Genomic DNA, 20,698 nt, shown 5'->3' with positions numbered 1-20,698 from the left:
TAATCTCTCCACATACATTGTTAGGATTTCAACTCCATAAACATTGAAGCTCACAGGTTACAACAAAAACCATAAAGTTATAGCCCTAGTTGAATATTGTAACAACCCTGGTGAAAATTCCATGTAATAAATGTTAAAAACAATAACCACGGATGAATGAAACACTTGTTCCAAGTTGAATGTTGGGCAAGACATCCTAGGCGGGTGTTCATTTGGTTTTTTATGGCTAAGGAAAGTGGTAAAGGCAACGGCTAAGGCATTAAAAAGCATTTTGGCACATTTATTTATGAAAATAATGGAAATTAGGAGAAAAAGGAGGTGAAAGGTCACAAGTTGCATGTGAGGAGGAAAATAATGAAAAATGAAGAAAATAGAGGCCTGATTCATAAAAAGGCTTATGAGGATCAGTTGGTAACCTTTTGTCAGTTTTTTGGAGCTCTCTCTCATTATTCTCTCTCTCATACTCTTGGACACTTAGAGTCTTCTTGGAGAACTCTTGGAGGGTGTGGCATACTTGGATTTTTGGAGCAAGAAGGTAAAGGAAAGAGCAAGAAAGTGAAGGAAGGCATCGACATCAGAAGCTACATCAAATTTTCTTCTAGGTACTGAGTTGCATGTATGATTTCTTCACTAGTTTGGACATGAATGGCATATGCATGTGGATTCTTGGTCGTGATCTGTCATTGGCATGGAGGATTGCCTAGCCTTGCCATTTCCTGGATAGCCATGGTGATTTTAGGTTTATTTCCTTGTTGTGTTTTTGATTGGTTCTCATGTTTCCTTAGCTTGGGTTGAGTTACTAGTCACGTAGCCTTGGTTGGACAAACACTCTAGAGCCCTGGAAAAACTTGGGTTGAGTTACTACTCTTGTAGGTTGGGTTAGACAAACGCTCTGGAGCCCTTGGTGGGTTGAGTTACTAGTCCTGTAGCCTTGGTTGGACAAACACTCTGGAGCCCGGTAAAAGTTGTGGGTTGATTTACTAGTCCCGTAGCCAAGTTGGAAAAATGCTTTAGAGCCTTGGATGGTTGAGATAGAAACCAATCTGGTGATGGTTTTGGTGATGTCTAACTGTTAGGTGGAATCACTATTTGATGATTTGAGTTGGATGGCCTCTAGAAGCCCCAGATGAGTTTTGATTAATGTGTTCTATGAGATCCCACATTCATGCTTGGAATATGGCATGGAGGTGAATGGCTAAAGAGAGATTTGGCTTGGCCATTCTATGGTTGGGTGGAACGTGGTAGTCCCATATTTGGTTGTTTCATTGCATTCATTGATAATAAATCCATTACCTTGATTTTCATGTGTAAAGGTACTAACGTATTTGTAGATTTGATGACTGATATGTTTATTGTATTTATGTTCCTATTATGCTAATGATATGCACATTTTATGACAACAATTATGTATGGCTTTCAGCATGATTTTACTTGTATATGAATGGATAATGTGTCTATGACCTAATAGATGATAATGTAGGAAATTGCATAAGGGAACAATGGTTCATAGAGATTCTCAGATAAGTATGAGATCCATACACTTGACTATGTTATTTACACATGTGGATTACATGTTGATGATATGTTTGAAAAAATGCCTGTCATGGCTAGTAGTGATCCAGTCAAGGTCTTGAACAAGTATTTGCTTTAATACTTTCATTTCCATGTTACTTTACTAATTTGAAGAGATGTATTAGTTATGAGCAGTGTCCCGGGATCTGGGCCTGAAAAAGTGGCTCAAATCCCAGAGTCGTTGGCACAACACTGACAATTTTTAGTCCATAGTCACTAATAGGTAGGCTAGTGAGAGTGACTTTAGGTTGTTGGTCACTCCATTGCCCATAGCATGAGAGTGATTATGCCCCAAGAGACCTAAAATAACAGTGGGACCCAGGAACAGGCTGTCTGAGTGGATGACTTGTCTTCTGAGGGTTTTGTTGATGATGTTGGATGTCTGTATGGTGTGTTTCCATCGGTTCTGCTTCCTTAATGTGACTTAGGAGGTCGAATCATATCATAGTGGCCTCTCGTCACATGTTTACCCTGGCTGACCGGTTGCTTAGGTAGATGTGGGAGGAGGGTGTTACAGAGTAGTATCAGAGCATTATTCACTGCTCAGACTGGATGGGCTATGTGTTGGTCATGCATGCATGTCAATTGCATGTCTATCTCTTACACTTATATACTTATTGCAATTGCTTGATGTCAGATTAGGGTTGTAGTATTGTTATCATGGAGAATTTGTTATTTATTTCGTGAAATGTATTTGAAATGAGTATGTGACTTACTATGTATGGATTATATGTCGCTTACATGTTGATTTCATGGTACCTACTTACATCCTTATATGTTAGGTTACATTTTTGGAATATTTTGATTACATGCATCATTCTTGTAGGTTGATTACAAGAACTGGTCGATTGTGTACGATTACATGTGGTTATGTGTATTTCTAGTTGGTTTGGCATTGTTTATGCATACTGCTAGTTGCATATGGAAATGTGTATAATGGAGTGATGGTTGTTGTCATGCATGAGATCATAGCATGCAATGTTGATATGGCCTTGCATTAATGACTGGATCCTAGTTAGAGTGATGTTTATGTGTTGATACATTTGTTGGTGTATGTCTATATGATGTTATGATTATGTTATAAATGTATCACACTGACTTGGTGATCTTGCACACAAGGTATCCTCCCCAAGATATACTAAGGTACTTTGGTTTATTGTGATTTGGTTTTTCTGACATACTATGCCTTATAGGAAGAAATATCAAATGGCTAGCAAGATGGTTGACTACAGAGACTCTCCCTATGAATTCGAAGAAAAGTATGGTGTTGGGAACCCCTCTGACTTGGCAGTTACATTGAGAAATTTAAAGGAGGAGATAAGAAGTTGTAAGGTAGATAATGACATAATCATACAGTTGTAGGAAAAGTTAGCATAGGTGAATGTAGTAATACTTTAGAGCTTGTCAGATTTGTAGTGATAAGGACCACTACGGATCAATCATGAGAAGGAATATAAAACTAATGGGGCATACAGTAGTAGGTCACATGGTGGTCATTCATTTGTTAAGGATGACACAGTTAGAGATGGCAGATTTTTGGACACTCCGGAGAGGAGAAGGGATAGACACATGTATGATTCTAGTTCTGATTCAGATAGGCATTATGATTGTCATTTGCATCATCCTTACATGAGGAGTGATAGGGGTATTTTCTGGATGAATTTAAGAAATCGAAGCCACCTACTTTTGATGGAGAGATAAGGAGATCACATGATCAGGTGCTCAAAAAATAGTTCAAAATTAAAAGTTTTTAGATCGGTGTGGAACCTAAACGAATGCGTAGTTCTTGTTATCCTGAATTTGGCACAACTCATTTCGTGCGAAATGGACACTCTATGCTTCCAGAATCATGTTCTTTTCGTTTTCCCAAATATGCAATTTTTTGCAAAATGTGACAGCCCAGTCAGTAGTCTGTACTATTGACATGGTGTTGACTCTGTATGCTAAGGTGGCAGGATTGACTGGCCACCAAGCCTTTGGCGAATCATGTGGTGCCAAGTGGCACGATGTTATTGGGTGAATTTGGTGAAATTCTATTGGAAGGGTGGTGGCCAGCTAGGGGATGCCACGTGGTAGTCCGAGGGTCACCAAAATTTTGGTTAAGGTCTGGGCAACATCAACAGGGGTTGAACCCACAACCTCCAAGCACAAGTCTAGATCTCCTACCAATGCACCATACTAGCAGTTCTTAAAAACTATAGTGTTTGGTGTATATTTAAAAATGAAGACCGTGCCATTCAGAGTAAAGGGCAAGCCACGGGACCAGCCCTTGTGCACATGCCACCCATATGTCCACCAGTGGAGTAGAGCGGGGGCCCAGCCGGCAGGGGTGGGCCATTTTCCTTATCCCCAGGCACATGGCCCCATGTGGCCCAAAAATTGCGGATTTTAGGTGTTACATGACATTTAAAGCGTTCGAAAAATTTTCCCTCAAAATCAATGGAAATGGCACCCAATTAGTGGAAATCCAGGCGAAATTGTAGGATGGTGCCAAATTTTGGGGAAATTGCGGTGTGATTAGCATAAATACTTGGGGAAGCCATAACTTCTTCAGTTTTTGACCAAATTAGGAGCAGAAAGAGGCTAGACATGCATTTTTGGCCATTATAGAGCCACTGGAATAGGTTTTAGTGCTATCTGAGCATTTTAAACTAATGTATTCACACTTTTGAGAATAATAGTGATATGAAATGATCATAAACTAAATAATGATGTAGAATTGATTAACCATTAATTATTAGAATGTTAGCTGAAGCACACAAACCGAGGAAAACCTAATTGAAAAGAACACTTTACGACAGATGATTAAACATGAAATCGATGCATAAAAGAAATGAAAATAGTAAAAACATAACGATACCAGACAAAAATTTGATGAAGAAGTTTGTCCTTGATGGACTACGTCTCCGGGTCCGCTTTCAAGATGGGTGACCATTTTTACTAGGAATGAGAAGAAATGAGTCGGTTACACAGTTATTTAGTCAGAATGAACTTGCACATAGGTACTTATGACCTCTTTCATCAGATAGCCCTTTGAACCAGCTTTCCAACGCTGCTTACGGTTTCCAAAATTGACCCCAGATGCTCCTGAAACTCTGAAAACACAATTGCCTATGTCCTCCAGAATCTGCATACAAAAACCAAAACTACTCCTCCTTCTCAATGAGGGAAAAACTGCCAGTTATAGGCCTCCAGGTTCATGAAACCACTTCTAAATACAATTGAGGTGAATGAGCTGACTTGAAGGTTTGTCGGTTTCGGTCTTATGACCTAGAGACACCTTAGGTATAAGTTGACATGGTCTTTTAATTAAAATAACACCATAATTCAATAATAACCCAAAATGGGACTTTAGGTTAGCCTGAACGTTATTAGCCATTAGCTAACCGGGCGGAGGCACACTAAAAACGCATGTGCACAAGCGTTTAGAACCGTGGTTAACTCACCGACGGTTTCACTGCAGCAGACGGTGCTCTGACTGTTGTGGTTCCGAGACCTGTCACATGACTAACTTTCCGACATTGTTTCTATAGTGGTTTGCAGCTAGCATTTCCTGATGGATAACCTCCGACAATTAACTATGGTGGCTTACCCATTCACATGTCACAGTGGCATAAAATTCTTCGTGCGGTTTGAAGCTACAGTTTAGGTTAATCTTTGCTGCAACTCTAACCTCTGCCTAACCTGCTCACATGGCACAGTCCCGCTGCGGTTTAAGTACGCGGTTAGGGACTATGGTTATGTGTTTTGCAAGGTTTATTACATTTATTTGTAATATAAAAAGGCCGAGATTTGTTTAGCATTAGCTTTAAGGTTTGGGACTTAGGTCTTTAGGTAATAGATTAGGTTTATTACATAATGCATGTTGCATAGATTTAGGACTAGGATTTGATTGAGTCTTAGGCTTAGGGTTATGGTCTAGTTTTAGGATTAGGGTTTTTATATTAAGTGCTAAATACCCCTTTTACAATCAATGTCACAAAGCCAAATTTAGAGACGTTTGTCACAATACGACGAAACCAAATGCATATCGTCAACACAGTCTAGGATTGCGAAGACAACCCTAACGATATATCAAACCTCTGCCACAGACGACACCCATGTCGACCCCAAATTTCGTGAGTCGAATGACAAGACACATGTCATCAACCAATCTTGTAGGAACTGTTGATGAACATAAGTCGACAGCCAGGTACAACCCATATCAACTGAATGCCTTGAAAACTATGAACATTACCTGAACAACTTGATCCCTAACCAACATTGTCGATCTGTCGAAGCTGAATTGAAGCAACAATGACACTGAACACTGATGATGACACTCAAAGGCTTGTACAATTGAATCAATGGAATCCTCCTGGATCAAACAGAGAGGGCCAAGCCATTGGAAGCTAGACCAAGGAGAAATAGCCCAGGAGGGGTGAACTCCTTCATCATGTGTTGTTGTGATACTGTTTTGGTGATGTTCATGTCTATTATATGTTGTTGTTCAGTCATTTGTTTATGTTAATTTATACATAAAATTTACATAAAAACACTCAAAAACATATGTTTAAACTTGCAATTAACCCATGAATCCTTAAGCACTTTTACAGATTCTGAAGAGGAATTTAGCACATCAAAACTAATTTTTCCATTCAGATCAAGTTTGGTATCATAGCCCTTAGTTTTCTTTGTGCAATAAGGATTTAATTGTTTGCAAGTGAATGTCATGCTTACAAGGTTGAAGCTCAAGAGAGGAGAAGGGAAATTGGTTGAAAGTCCTAAAGTTGGGTCAAGGAGAAGGAGTGAAAGGTTGCCATAATCTCCACCACCAGTTCTTCCTCAAATTACAGTTGAAGCTTTAGTGAGTATGTCACATGAAGGAGAGCCTACAAACATTACAGAGGATGGGAAGGTATTTAGGAAGCCTTTCTTTGACATGACAGAGATGGTGAAAGTGCTCTATGAAGAGAGAAATACCAGACCGTAGGGTGAAAGCTCCAAGCCTCCAAAATGAGAAGGTTATTAGGCAGGGGGAGGTAATGGAAATGGAGGTAAACCTCCACCTTCTCCACCATAATCTTCATCTTCATCTTCACATGCATATTCACCCTCTTCTACTAATACAACCCTTACTCATACTCATCAACATACCTCAAAAGGAACTAGTAAAACACCCCCGTTAAAACTTGATGTTAAATTTGAACTACCCATGTATAGTGGTGAAGTGAATGTAGAGAAGCTTGACAATTGGGTTCGTCAGTTGGAGGTATATTATAGAATTTAAAACCTTCAAGATAATGACATAAAGATTCATCTAGATTCCTTGAGGCTGGAGGGTGCAACACTAGTATGGTGGGAATATAAGACATAAGAAGAGATTAAAAAAAACGGTAAGATCTCAATTTCTTGGTCTGATTTCATTGTTGCAATTAAAAGACAGTTTTACCCTCTAGCATATATGTAGAAAGCCATCATGAATTGGAATAACTTTATACAACTTAAAGGTCAAAATGTGCAAGATTACACCCAAGAATTTAGAAGTAGTTCTTTGTGTCAGGTGTATATTTGCAATCAAAAGATACTCTGTTGAAGCATATAGGGGGTTTACACAGTTATCTTAGGCATACTATCCTTTTGTTTAATCCCAATTATCTAGATGAAGTGTGTGTGCAAGCCACTCATCTTGAGGCAAGAGGGAAAAATACTCCAGAAGAGGGTAATAAAAATCCATTTAAGGGTAAAGAAAAAGAAAAGGGTTTCAAAGGAAAGAAAAATGCATCCAATAAAAAGGAAGGAGAGAAAACAATATGTAAACATTGTTCTCAATAGGGTCACGATGAAGCTCATTGTTGGAAGCTTCATCTTGAGTTGAGGCCTAAGAAACTCAACAACAAAGGAAAAAAAAAGATAATTGCAATCATTCAAGAGGATTTGGGATTTGATTCGGGTGATGAAACAAAATTACAGTCATGGGTATAAAAGGAAAAGAATCCATTACTAACACTAATATATCAAATTGTCACACTTTCACTCCAAATGAAGAAACAAGAATTGAATTATTTCATGTGAGGGTAATCTCAAAATATACAAAAATCTACACACTATTTGATAGTGGGTCTCAAGCCAACTTGATATCTAAAGACTTAGTTAAGAAAATTAATCTTGAAACCATTTTATATCACAAGCCATACCCTTTGTGTTGGATATGCAAGGACACAAACTTACAGGTTACAAGAAAAAGTATTCTTTGGTTTGAAATCATAGCAAACTTCATTGACGAAGTTGAATTAGATGTTGTACCACTTGATATTTTAGGATTTTTTTTGGTATTCCTTACCTCTATAATAGAAAAGAAATATTCTATCATCATGAAAATAAGTACCACTTGTTCAAATATGGTGTGGAGTATATTGTGAGAGCTTGTCGCAAGAAACTAAATCTTTCATTAGTTAATGCAGGCAAAATGAAAACACTAGTGAATTCAAGAAAGAATTTAGTGCTTCTTATGATCCAAGACAATATTGATATTGATTATGAAGTGTTTGATGGTTGTAATTCAAAATTGAAAACTGATTTGGTTGATGTAGTTAACCATGATGATGAGGTGTTTTAGAAAGCAAAGGGATTTCCTCCCAAGAGGAGAATCCAACATGAAATACCATTGCAGCAAAAGTGTCTTCTTCCTAACATTGACATGCACCGGATGTCAAGAAGTGAAAGTGAAGAAATAACAAAGCAAATCCAAGGGTTGTTCAACAAAAGAATCATTCGACCATCTCCTTCACCATGTGGTGCACCTATTGTTTTGGTGCCTAAGAAGAATGGAAAGCATTTCATTAAATGGGACGCAAAGAGTGGTTATCATCAAAGTAGAGTTGTTGAAGAACACATATGGAAGACGACATTCAAAACCAAGCAAGGTTTATTTGAATGGATTGTTATGCTTTTTGGTCTTTGTCGTGCTCCTACTACTTACATGCATATGAATAAAGAAGTATTGAAGCAATTTCTAGACATGATAGTCTACTTAGATGACATTTTCATTTTCAGAAACTTTCATTATGAAAATGTCATGAATGAGAGAAAAGTACTTGATGTTGTAAGTCAAGAACATTTGTTATTGAAGATATCAAAGTATGAGTTGGGTAAAACTTCGTTGATGTACTTGGGCCATAATATTGGAGAAGATGAGCTGAAGTTAGACCTCTCCAAGATTGATGCCATTATGGATTGGTCAATGCTCAAGATAGTCGTCTAGATAAGAGGGTTTTTGGGAGAAGGCCAATGTTGGAGGAAAATTTTGGTTAATTTTTCTTCTATTGTAGTTCCTTTGCATTCATTGGCAGTTGTACAAAAGGTCTTCCAGTGGGAAGGAAAACAACAAGAGGCATTTGATGCTTTGAGACAAAAAATCCGTTCAGCCTTTATACTTTCTCTTCTAGACTTGAAAAAATCATTTGAGTTTCAGGTTGATGTATGTGACTATGCCATGGGCGCAATCCTTATGCAACATGGTAAACCCATTTCATTTCATTCATAAATTTTCAATGGCACAATGATTAAGTTGCAGCAACAAAGGCACTTTCATTGGCTAGATTTTCTTCTACTATTCCACTTGTTTAAAAGGAATAAGAAAGGTATAAGAGACAAGTTTGTTGATAGGCTTTCTAGGCCTATTGTTTGTGTAACTAATTTCCTCAAGCATAATTTTGTTTTGCATGAAAGTTATGATCAGCAAAATACATACTTTCAAGATGTACATTCAAGCTTGAGTCAAAGGAATCAAGTAGAGGAATTTGTTTACCATTTGCATCATAATGTGTTGTATCATCTTGGTAAGAAGGATGTTTCTATTTATGGTAACATGAACAAAGACAAGGAGTTAATTGAACGACTCCAAATGGTACATCAAACAGTGCAAGATCAACTTGAAAAGAGTAAAGGCAAGTACAAAACAAGGCATGACAAGCATCATGTAGATCACAAGTTCCAAGTCAATGATGAAGTTTGGCTTCACATTAGCAAAGAGAGGCTCCAAGGAGAAGGTAAAAATCTGAAACCAATTAGATATGGTCCATTTAGAATTCTGGAAAAGATTGGTGACATTGCCTTCAGGTTAGATTTGCCTTCATATATGCAAATTTATATTGTTGTTAATGTTGAGAACTTAGGGTTGTATGAGCCTCCTTTGATTGAAGATCAAGGAGAAATGTCCAAATTCCTTCCATTGAGGATTTTTCTCCTCAATACCTTGATGAACTACAACATGACATCATTCTTTATAGAAGAACAAGGTCTTCAAAACGAGGGAATGTGGATTACCTTCGTGTGGGGCTCAAAGGAACAAATCCTTCCAAATCTAAATGGATTGAGATTGGAAAGGTGAGGTAACTATACCCTCACCTGCTGGATAAATGAAAGTGATATTTTGGGGTCCAAAAGGCTTCCACTGGGGAGGAATGATTAGGTGCTTGAAAAATAGCTCAGAAATCAAAATTGTCAACTCAGTGTGGAACCTGAAAAACCATGTAGTGCTTGTCATCCTGAATCTAGCGCAACTTGTTTTGCGCAAAACGAACACTATATGCTCACAAAATCATGTTTTGTTCATTTTCCCAAATAGGTGATTTTTTGCAAAATGTGACAGCCGAGTCAGTAGTCTGTACTGCTGACGTGGCTTTGACTGCTTATGTTAAGGTGGTAGGGTTGACTAGTCAACAATCCTTCGGTGAATCATGTGGTGCCAAGTGGCACGATGGTATTGGGTGCATTTGGCGAAATTCTATTAGATGGGTGGTGGCCAACCACACACTGCCATGTGGCCCAACTAGGGGCCACCACGTGGCAACCCAAGGGCCACCAAAATTTTGGTTAAGATCTGGGTAGAAGCAACAGGGGCTGAAATTTCGACCTCCAAGCATAATTCCAAAGCTCTTACCAATGCGCCACACTAATAGTTCTTAACAACTATAGTGTTTGGCATATATTTAAAAACAAATATTGCGCCATTTGGAGGAAAGGGCCAGCCCTTGGGCATGCACCACCCATATGTTCACCAGCGGAGCGGAGCAGGGACCCGGCTAGCGGGGCCAGGCCATTGGCCATAGCCCCAAGCACGTGGACCCCATGTGGCCCAAAAATTGTGGATTTTAGGTGTTAGAGGATATTTAAAGTGTCCGACAAATTCGCCCCCAAATCAGTGGAAATGGCGCCCGATTAGCGGAAATTGGGGTGAAATTGTAGGATGGTGCTGTATTTGGGGAAATTATGGTGTGATTAGTATAAAGACTTGGGGAAACCATAACTTCTTCAATTTTTTACCAAATCAGGAGAAGAAAGAGGCTAAACAGGCATTTTTGGGCATTCTAGAGCCATTGGAATAGTTTTTAGAGCTATCTAAGCATTGTAAACTGATGTATTCATACTTCTGAGCATAATAGAGAGGGCCAAGCCACTGGAAGCTGGACCAAGGAGACATAGCCCAGGAGGGGTGGACTCCTTCATCATGTCTTGTTGTGATACTATTTTGGTGATGTTCATGTATGTTATATGTTGTTGTTCAGTCGTTTGTTTATGTTAATTTGTACATGAAATTTACATAAAAACACTCAAAAACTCATGTTTAAACTTACAATTAACCTCATGAATCCTTAAGCACTTTTACATATTCTTAAGAGGAATTTAGCACAACAAAACTAATTTTCCCATTCAGATCATCATAGGATGCAGAGGCATGGTTTCTTGGTATGAAGAAATTCTTCAAGTTGCATGAATACTCAGAGAACATGAAAGCTAGAGTGGTTACCTTCAGTCTTAAAGGTAAAGCAGACATTTGGTGGGAAGACCAGAAGAATTTCAGGGACATAAATGAGGAAGATTTGATTTGGACTGAATTTAAGTGGCTATTCAAGAAGAAGTATTTTTTCAAAAAGATACTTCGATGGCAGGGAAAAAGAATTCTATGAACTAAAGATGGGATCCATGACAGACGATGAGTACACTAGTAAGTTCTTGGAATTGTTGAGGTATGTGCCTTACCTCAAGGAGGAGAAGGCTAAGATTAAGAGATTCATTAGTGGATTACTGGTTGCATTCAAATATAAGATTGAATTCGATGAGCCTAGATCATTGGAGGAGGCTATTTGAAAACTGAAGCATTGCTATGAACAATTGAAGTGCCGAACTGAGACGAAGTTAGATTGGAGAGGTAAAACAAAGAACAAATGAAAATAGGATAATAAGCGAATAAGACCACATGATTCGGGTAACAAGGAGAATGTTGCACCACTTAATTGGTTTAATGCATCAGATAGAGGATAAAGACACAGATCTAAGGAGCAGAATAAGGAGCCTGTGCAATGTTGGACTTGTGGAGGAGATCATCACAGGAGGGATTATCCACATTACAAGGTTGGTAGGTCTAAGATATATAGTGCACATGAGGCACAGACTGTTGGAAACATTGGTTAGAGTATTCCACATATCTATGTAGCCTTGGATAACAAACAAGCAGAGCATTAGGCATCTATCACCGAGATGGACGGTGAGCTTTGTGATCAAGTTATTTCTATTTTGATTGACCATGGATATAATTATAGCTATGCTAGTCCTGACTGGGTGGATAAGTGTGGTTTGAGTAAGGAATTGCATGCATAGTCTTAGTTAGCGCAATTGGCTACAGGTACGAAGAAGCGAGTTCATCCTTGGGTAAGAGCTTTCACATTTGACCTAAATGGTATGCCTACAGCAACACATTTAAATGTATTACTGTTGGGTTCATACATTATGTTATTGGGCATGTATTGGTTGTATCTACATAGAACCAAGGTTGACTACTATGAAAAGTCCATTGAATGTGTTGATGACAATTGAGAACCAAGAATCTTGCAAGGTAAGAATAAAGACACATCTGTTAGGATGGTGACAAATATGCAAGAAAAGCATTATTGCAGGAAAGGTTGCAAGCTATTTGCAGTACACATTTCTAGTGATAAGGGTAAGGAGGTTGAGGATGCAGATGTGTTGAATAATTACCTGGTTTTAAAACAGTTCGGGGATGTATTTCCTAAGGACATTACAAAGTTTCCACCTCATAGGGAGGTATAATTTTTTATTTAGTTAGTACCAAGGGTAGCTCCAGCATCGAAAGCACCTTATAGGATGAGCACACCTGAGTTGGTTGAGTTAAAGTTGCAGCTGAAGGAAATGTTGGACAAGGGGCACATTAGGCCAAGTGTATCACTTTGGGGCGCATCGTTATTCTTTGTGAAGAAGAAAGATGGTACCCTCAGATTATGCATTGATTACTGGCATCTGAACAAAGTGACTATCAAGAACAGATATCCTTTGTCGAGGATTGATGACTTGTTCGATCAGTTGAAGGGAGCAGCAATGTTCTCAAAGATTTACTTGAGATTCAGATACCATTAGGTGCGCATCAAAGAGGAGGATATATACAACACTTCATTTAGGATTAGGTATGGGCATTATGATTTTGTTGTTGTTCCATTTGGCTTAACGAATGCTTCAACTACATTCATGTATTTGATTAATAGTGTGTTGCATCCATAATTGGATAATTTTGTTATTGTGTTCATTGATGATATACTAGCATATTCTAAGAATGAGGAAGAGAATACCAAGCACTTAGCAGTAGTGTTGAGGTTGTTGAGAGAGCATCAGTTGCATGCTAAGATCAACAAATGTAGTTTCTTTCAGACGAAGGTACACTACTTGGGACATGTTGTCTCCAAGGAAGGCATTGTAATAGATCTAGAAAAGATAAGGGCCATCATGGAGTGGGTAGCTCCTAAGAGTGTGGATGAGGTGAGATCATTCATGGGTTTGGCAGGATAATATAGGAGGTCCATTGGGAACTTCTTGCAGATTGCTTATACATTACATCATTGCAAAGAAAAGGTAATATCTTGATCCTGATGATGAACCATGGAGGTTGGTTTGACACGTCGATTACAAAAAACATATATGTGATGAATCCGGAAGATATCACCACACAAAATGCAGATCACAGAAGCCTCAAATCTACAAAAGGTAAGATGTTTGAATGGGTTGAAGAGTGTGAGACTAGATTTGGGCAACTCAAGCAGTTGCTCACACATGCACTAGTGCTATAGATTGCAACTCTGGACAAAGAGTTTGTAGTATGTATAGATGTTTTCAAGAGAGGGCTTGGTGGAGTCCTTATGTAGGATGGACAGGTGGTATGTTATGAGTCTCGGAATCTAAACGAGCATGACCAAAACTATCCCATGCATGATCTCAAGTTGGTAGCAATTATACATGCATTGAAGATGTGGAGACACTATCTTCTTAGCGGGCGGTTTGTGCTTATGAGTGATCACATTGGATTGAGGTACTTGTTTGACCAGCCAAATCTGAATGCCATGACGACTAGATGGTTGGCCATGATTAGCGAGTTTGATATCGAGATCAAGTACATCAAAGGTAAGGAGAATAGGGTGGAATATGCTCTCAGTAGATGGATACAAATACATCACTTGGCAGTTATGGGTTCTTATTGGACATATTTATAGGATAGGATCTTACAGGGAGGACAACAGGATATCAGATATATGGAGATTGTGCACAGGTTGCAGTAGGGTACAAGTACAGGTACAGGTGATATTACAAGTACATGTACAAGGGATAGCACAGATACAAATACATGTAGTAGTAAAGGTACAGGTGATGGCATAGGTATAGGTACAGGTGATGGCACAGGTATAGGTACAGGTAGTGGTACAAGTACAAGTGCATAGGACTTGGACTATTTTCTTACAGCAAATGGATTGGTCAGGTTCTGAGATAGGATATATGTACCAGATAGCAGTGAGATCAAGAAGGTGATCTTGAAAGAGTTTCATGCGAAACCATATTCAGGTCACCCAGGTTATCAAAAGACACTCAAAGAAGTGAAGAGGTATTACTATTGGCCAAATTTGAAATGGGATGTAGCAGATTTTGTGGCAAGATTTTTCGATTGTCAGTGAGTGATGGAAGAATGGAAACATCCAGGTGGGCTTCTACAACTGATTGTGCTTCTGGAGTGGAAATGGGAGGTCATTTCCATGGATTTCATCATATGGTTGTCGAATATAGTGAAGCAACATGACTTGATCATGGTCATTGTGGATAGGTTAACAAAGGTTGCACAATTTGTTCCTGTAAAGTTTACATTCTCAGTTAGTGATGTGTCGCAAGTATTCATCCGAGATGTCGTTAGACTACATGGTGTTCCGAAGAAGATTGTGTCAGATAGGGATGCGAAGTTCACTTCCAAGTTTTGGAAGGAGTTATTTGTAGGTTTGGGCACAAAGTTGGCCTTCAACACAACTTATCATCTGCAGATGGATGGACAGATAGAGAGGGTTAATAGGATCTTAGAGGACATGTTGAGGATGTATGTGATGTATCAGTAGCAAAAGTAGGAAGAATATCTCCCTTTGGTCAAATTTGCTTACAACAATGGTTATCATGAGTCATTGAGGATGAGTCCTTTTGAGGCATTATATGGGTGGAGTTGTAACACTCCCATTAGTTGGAGTGATCTAGTTAGCAGGGTATTGATTGGACCAGATATGTTGGCAGACATGGAACAGGAGATGTAGGTGATCAAGAACAATCTTAAGGGAGCACAAGATAGGCAGAAGAGTTATGTAGACAAGAATGGGTTGTTCAAAGAGTTCCAGGTTGGGGAACAAGTGTACTTGCGCATCAAACTGAAGAATAGTTCCTTGTGGATTGGCTCATGTGCCAAGTTGGTATCACAATTTTGTGGACCCTTCAGTATTATGGAGCGAATTAGGTCAGTAGCCTATTGACTTGCACTGCCTCCGACAATGAAAGTACATGATGTTTACCATGTCTCATTTCTTAAGAAGTATGTTAAAGATGTCGATCATGTGATTGACTAGTCTGTGTTACAGGTGGAACCAGATGGATAATTTCAGCTGGAGCTTCAGAGTATATTGCAGAAAAATGTGTTCATGCTCCGGAACCAAGAAATAGAGCAAGTTAAAGTGCAATAGAAGCACTTTGGGCCCAATGAGGCTACATGGAAGATGGTGGATTAGATGCGGGCCATGTATCCTTCCTTGTTTGTTGGTTGAGGCAAAGCAACTTGACATGGTGGTTTGGTATTTGCTTATGGTGGTTTGGTATTTGCTTTATGGTGGTTTAGTATTGCTTTTGTTGGTTTAGTATATGATTTATGGTGAATGATGGTTGATATATGTTATATGATGTTTTGATATATGATTAGACATTGTGTTTAGTGAATGTTTTGATATACACTTTGGTATATGATTTGGCATATGTTTTGGCATATGTTTTGGTATCTGTATTTTGATGATGTTGTTATATGTACACTCATGTATGGATGTAAAAACCGTAACGAGATGTGCTATAAAGCTCCATTATGCGGTATGGGTTTCATGTTATTATGCTATCAGGTGGTTATGTTATCATGATGTTATGATGTCATATGAGTTGGCACTTAACAGGATGATCATTGTAAATACCGTAATGAGTTGTGTTATAAATATCCACTATGCAGTATGTTGTCATGTTGTCATGATATTATGTCTTGAGTAGATATTTCATTCTAAATACTGCATCCAGCTGTGTTATAAAACTCCATAAGCAATATTTCTTATTTTAGTAGGTTGTTGAGGTATATGTGTGATTGAACACCGAGGATGGTGTCCCCTAAGGGGGAGGGTTTTGTAACAGCCTTGGTGAAAATTTCATGTAATAAATGTTAAAAACAATAACCATGGATGAATGGGACACTTATTCTAGGCTAAATGTTGGGCAAGACATCCTAGGGGGGTGTTCATTTGGTTTTTTATGGCTAAGGAAAGTGGCAAAGGCAATGGCTAAGGCATTAAAAGGCATTTTGGCACATTTATTTAGGAAAATAATGGAAAATAGGATAAAAAGGAGGTGAAAGGTCACAGGTTGCATGTGAGGAGGAAAATGAAGGAAAATAATGGAAAATGAAGAAAATAGAGGCCTCATTCATAAAAAGGGTTCTGAGGATTAGTTGGTAATTTTATTTTTTCTTTTTTTGCAGTTTGGTGTTGGAGCTCTCTCTCATTATTCTATCTCTCATACTCTTCGACACTTAGATTCTTCTTGGATCACTCTTGGAGGGTGTGGCATACTTGGATTTTTGGAGCAAGAAGGCAAAGGAAAGCGAAGGAAGACATTGGCATCAACAACTACATCAAATTTTCTTGCAGGTACCGAGTTTCATGTATGATTTCTTCACTAGTTTGGACATGCATGGCATATGCATGTGGATTCTTAGTCATGATTTGTCATTGGCATGGATGATTTTCTAGATTGACAGTGGATTTCCTAGTCTTTCCATTTCATGGATAGTCATGGTGATTCTGGGTTTATTTCCTTGTTGTTTTTTTATTTGTTCTCATGTTTCCTTAGCTTGGGTTGAGTTACTAGTCCCATAGCCTTTGTTGGACAAACACTCTGGAGCCATGGAACATCTTGGGTTGAGTTACTAGTCTTGTAGCCTGGGTTGGACAAACACTTTGGAGCGCTTGGTGGGTTGAGTTACTAGTCTTGTAGCCTTAGTTGGACAGATGCTCTAGAGCCCGGTAAATGTTGTGGGTTGAGTTACTAGTCCTATAGCCAGGTTGGGAAAACACTTTTGAGCCCTGGATGGCTGAGGTAGAGAACAATCTGATGATGGTTTTGGTGATGTTCGACCGTGAGGTGGAATCACTATTTGATGGGTTGAGTTAGATGGCCTCTGGAAGCCCCGAATGAGTTTTGATTGATGTGTTCTATGATTACCACATTCATGCTTGGAATATGGCATGGGGGTGAATGACTGAAGAGAGATTTGGCTCAGCCATTCTACGGTAAGGTGGAACGTGGTAGTCCCATCTCCAGTTGTTTCATTGCATTCATTAATGAGAAATCCATTCCCTTGATTTTCATGTGTAAATGTACTGATGTATTTATGGATTTAATGGGTAATATGTTTATTGTATTTATGTTCCTATTATGTTGGTTATATGCACATTTTATGACAACATTTATGTATGGTTTTCAGCATGTTTTTACTTGTATGTGAATGGATAATGTGTCTATGACCTAATAGAAGATAATGCAGCAAATGGAATAAGGGAACAATGGTTTATAGAGATTCTCAGATAAGTATGAGATCCCTGCCCTTAACTCTGATATTTACACCTGTATCTTACATGTCGATGATATGTTTGATGAAATGTTTGTCATGGCTAGTAGGGATCCAATCAAGGTCTTGAACAAGTATTTGCTTTAGTACTTTCATTTCCATGGTACTTTACTGATTTGAAGAGATGGACTAGTTTTGGGCAGTATCATGGGCTCTGGGCTTGAAAAAGTGGTTAAAGTATCGGAGGCGCTGGCACAACGTTGATAATTTTTTGTACATAGTCACTGGCAGGCATGCCTGTAAGAGCGACTTTAGGTTGTTGGTCACTCTCTTTCCCATAGCATGAGAGTGACTATGGCCCAAGAGACCTAAAACAACAGTGGGACCCAGGGACATGCTGTCTAAGTGACTGAATTGTCTTATGAGGGTTTTGTTATGATGTTTGGTGTCTGTATGGTGTGTTTCCATCGGTTCAGCTTCCTTAATGTGACTTAGGAGATCGAATCATGTCATAGTGGCCTCTTGTCGCATGTTTACCCTGGCTGGTCGGTTGCTTGGGTATATGTGGGAGGAGGGTGTTACAAATATGGCAATATTGACAATTTCATTCAGAAGATAGTCACACAAGAAACCCATTGTTTTGTATACCTAGTGCACAAATTTCAAATCATGATCGCCAATGGAGATATGATGAAATGTGGGAGCATATTTGAAAATTTCAAACTCCATATACGACAGTATCAACTCAAAACCGACCTACTTACCATCAACATGGGTGGTTGAAATTTCCCAATGGGGGAAGAATGGCTACACACATTAGGACCAGTTATAATGATTTTCAAAGAGCTCTATATGAGTTTCATTAAAGAGGGATACGTACACAACCATCAAGGGATATGTGACACTTCTGGTACATTTCCCCGGTTTTTATAATGTAATAATGTAATGGCCTAAAGTGTGGGACTATATATCCATGATCTAAGAGGGAAGAGGAAAGAAAAACCAAGTGGGGTTAGTTGGCACCTTAAATTGATTTTATGGTGCAAATAATGAGAAAATAAGAAAAAGAGTCCAAGAGGAACATGAAGATGCTCCTAAGGAAATAACAAAAAGGAAAATGCACAAAAATGTGGGGGTTAGACTTCTTCTTGGTGGAGCTCATGAGTAAATCTAGAAATATTTGTGAGTCGAGGAAATGGGAGTCCATGAAAGAGAAAATTGTGACCAAAAGAGGAGGATGAAAATTAAATAGAATGAGTGCTTTCTAAGAGATTGGCTAAGAAGCCACTCTGGGTGTTTTCTAGGGTTGATAAAACACATGCATAAGGGTGCTCATTGTGGGCTGATAAACCACTCATTGAGTGCTTAACATAGCTAACAAACCACCTAGGATGCTTATTGGGGGATGATAAACCACCCCTAGAGTGCTTGACACATCTTATAAACGACAAATTACTGTAAATTATGTTGTGCTTGACTAGCTGGCAATCCATCCATTGTCATATTTATTTCCTATCCTTTGTGTATTGAAGATGGCTCCTTGCTAAGGTTGCTAAAAGGAAAGATTCCCCTTAGATCATTGATCTAGATCGGGTGTTGTAAGTAATTCTTTCTAGAGTAGGTCTATGGTTGGGTGGAAACTGGAATCCCTACCTTCAGTTTTCCCTATTTCTAAATTGTAAATTAAATGATTTGAGTTGAGAGCCATGGAATTAAAGATATTCTCTATGAATGTATGTAGCTCTAAATAATGTTGCATGGTAGTGTGATGTTTGTTCATGAATGTTGTTGGCTGAATCTCGGTTATTTTATGGTTTTGTTTATGAGCTTTTGTCATACAATTGTAAGTTAAATGCCTAAGAATTTCTTTGTATTGTCTATAGAAGGAACTCTGAGTTTGTTGTGTGGATAAATGGCATGAATATCAATAAGGGATGTCCTCTTTCATGTGTGGAAGTGAGAGGATTAGTCCCTGGATAAACCTTCCCAAGATTTGGCAAGTTCATTTTTTGTCTTCTTTTTTAGCATGCAACTCATTTGAATGACTTAAGAATGAAGGATATAAATAGATCTCCAAAATGGAGTTGTAGGTTAAGCCTATATGTCTCATTTTGGTCATCATAGCCTAATTTATGAATTGAAAGCTCATGATTGATGGTTAGATATATATGTGTGTGTGTGTGTGTGTGTATATATACATATATACATACATACATACATATATATATATATATATATATATATATATATACATATGTATATATATATATATATATATATATATATATATATGTATGTATGTATGTATATATACATATGTTTATATATATATATATATATGTGTGTGTGTGTGTGTGTGTGTGTATATATGTATGTACATATATAAATATATATGTACATATATATGTATATGTATATGTATATGTATGTATATATATATATATATATATATATATATATATATATATATATGTGTGTGTGTGTGTGTGTGTGTGTATATATATGTATGTACATACATACATAGTTCATATATATATATATATATATATGTCCATATGTACGTATATATATATATATACATATATATATATATATATATACATATATATATATACATATATATATATATATATATATATATACATATATATATATATACATATATATATATACATATATATATATATATATACATATATATATATATATAATTGCATACATGCATTATAGTTATGGCTAGTTGGAGAGCAGATTAAGCTTAATATATATACATAGATCATGGGCCGAGTTGGGCCAAGGTAGTGTGAAAGCTCAAGGGGGATAGTTTGGTGAAGCCACAGACATATGTTATGGCTCCAAAGACCTAGGAAAAGAACTATATATACAAATATATTAACACATGTTGAATGTGTGGGAGTGGAAAAACCATGGGTTCGGAGGCGAGAGAGCGACGTAATT

The sequence above is a fragment of the Pinus tabuliformis genome, chromosome 8 (genome assembly GCF_031772625.1).
Source record: "Pinus tabuliformis cultivar Carrire ecotype Pingquan chromosome 8, CPIR1, whole genome shotgun sequence".
NCBI lineage: Eukaryota > Viridiplantae > Streptophyta > Pinopsida > Pinales > Pinaceae > Pinus > Pinus tabuliformis.
The sequence above is the reverse complement of the archived record's forward strand: the minus strand, read 5'-3'. Positions refer to the sequence as shown.